At 32.5% G+C, this 2269-nt stretch overlaps 1 protein-coding gene and 1 long non-coding RNA gene across 2 annotated transcripts in view; one reads left to right on the top strand and one right to left on the bottom strand.

Moving 5' to 3' along the window:
• LOC106872757 (proteoglycan 4) overlaps positions 1-2269 on the top strand; it is a 329051-nt gene that overhangs the window by 191515 nt on the left and 135267 nt on the right. The window lies entirely within an intron of this gene.
• Positions 31-2269, bottom strand: part of LOC128249270 (uncharacterized) — a 25469-nt gene continuing 23230 nt past the window's right edge. The window contains exons 2-3 of the long non-coding RNA XR_008265358.1: positions 1999-2030; positions 31-364 (exon numbers count right to left, since the gene is read on the bottom strand). This is a non-coding gene — a long non-coding RNA (uncharacterized LOC128249270). The remainder of the gene's footprint in view (positions 365-1998; positions 2031-2269) is intronic.

Raw genomic sequence — 2269 nt, 5'->3', positions numbered from 1 at the left:
TTATTTATTTAAGCACATTCAATACACACATACACAATTTTGAAATTTAAAAAAATTTGGAAAACCATTTTCTTTTCCTTCCAGATCAAAATGTAATTACATCTATTTTGGTTGCAGCTGCTTGAAGAAGAATTGTCATAGTTTTAAAGTTGGTGTCCTTATGCTCTTACCTTTCAGAGATTCATACAAACACAGATGCAACAAAATATACAGTTGTGAAGGTCATAGACCTCTTACTTATTCCTCTCCTTCGCAGTCATTCTTTCTTTCTATCATTATCTCTTCATATGTCCTTTCTCGTTTAGCTTTCTCACTCCTTTTTCTTTTGCTTTCTCTTTCGTATATATTCTTAAGACCACACCCACTGTAAATATATATATAAAAAAAAAAACAGTTAAATCTATACTTATAAATTTAGAAGACTCTCCCTCTCCCATGCAGATAAGATGCAGCTGGTTGCGAGCACCTCAATGAAATTTTATGACACACATTTACACCTATAAGATTTCATATTATGTCATTAAACCTTTTAATATTCATCTGTCCAAGACTACCACTGGTTCTATGATACAAACTTCTTGTTATTAAGTGATCTAGATTTAAAATGTCCTTCAAAATTTCCTTTAACTCATTAACATAACCAATTACCCTGTCAAATGTGATGCTTATTTATCCACATTGTTCTGAATTAATCCTGTATTAGCTGACAGCTTTGAGATTTTGATAATGTGATTGTTTATTTTTAGAATAACATTGCAGAGTAGTTGTGAGGGGCTGGATCTGGCTAGTTTGAACATGAACCAGGTAGAATGTTTGAGCCAGATATGGCCAGTTTACAATTTTATTCTGGTGAACCCCCATAGCCATTTGATGTCTAAAAGCTAGTTTTATAGATACTTCTTTCAAAATTCCTATTTTTTTTATCATATATTAACTTGTGTAAGCTGAACTATGTAAAATGTCAGAGAAAGAAACCTAGCTGTTACTTGCAATAGATATATCTAAAGTAAAATTTTTTCATGGACCTTTAATATACTATTGTAGATCTCCAGTTTACTATAGTGCTTGCATGAATCCCAAAAATCTTACATGGTTCCCCAGGGATCATGTGGACCTCAGTTGAGAACCACTGCACTTGACCATAAATGTACACATCAATGTCATTGACAAGACACAGACCATTGACCTCTTCACTGGTCGATGACCTGTATCCTATCAACAAACATAACCTGTAAAGGCTATAGCCAGCGCCTCTCCCTCTTGGCCCAGTGAGGATAATCACACTACACCATAAACACATATCAGCTCAGCCATCCATACCCTCACATGTTGGGTAAGAAAGAAAGAAAGAAATTACTTCGTACATGCTCTCTAAATTTAGTTTGCAAACAGTAACAAAAAAAAAAAAAAAATTCTATAGTTGTTGCTGCCCAAATTTCATTAAAGTAGCTTTGTTCTTTAAATTAGTTAACTTCTAATTTGTATTGGAGAAATTTGACAAATAAGAAGCTGATTGCTTTTTCTGCATACATTCCAGATTAGAAGGTTGTGTGTTTGAATAACATCAGTCATAATTACATGTTTTATGCATATAGTAATGTGGTTGGTGTAAGGAAGGGCATCAGGCCATAGAGACCATACTGAAGTTAACATGGAGCATGATGCATCCCTGGGGCTCAGCAGATCATCCTGGGGTTGATATAATCAACTCATCCCCCTCCCCACAATATCGTTGCCCTTGTAGCGAAATTTGAAACCATTGTATGGACAATCAACTTCGTTTATGTTAATCTTTACTCCTAATTTAGCATGACATCCAACTGTAAAATGACTATCACAAAACAGTACAATTTAAAAAATAAAATCATTTATTATATTTTCAATAAATTAGTAATTTGATTGAACTAGTTAATGTGCCTCATTCATAATATTCAAATCATCTTCCAATAAAAAAAAGAAGAAAAGAAATAGAAAATAAGAAAAAAAATGTATTCTCACTTTACGAAGATTCACTGCATTTTGAGGAACGTCTGGAAGAAATTAAGAAATACTATTGAAAAGACAGTAAATACAAGAGAATCTGAAGATTTAGTCTCTGGCAACATGATTGTGTTAATAATATTGATTTCTTACAAGTAAGTGTTACATTCAATTATGTCTGCCATAAACAATAGCAATGAGTCAAGTTACCATCACACATACACATACACATGCATGTGTGTCTTTTTCCATATATATATATATATATATATATATATATATATATATA

The sequence above is a fragment of the Octopus bimaculoides genome, chromosome 13 (assembly GCF_001194135.2).
Source record: "Octopus bimaculoides isolate UCB-OBI-ISO-001 chromosome 13, ASM119413v2, whole genome shotgun sequence".
NCBI lineage: Eukaryota > Metazoa > Mollusca > Cephalopoda > Octopoda > Octopodidae > Octopus > Octopus bimaculoides.
The sequence above is the reverse complement of the archived record's forward strand: the minus strand, read 5'-3'. Positions and strand labels throughout refer to the sequence as shown.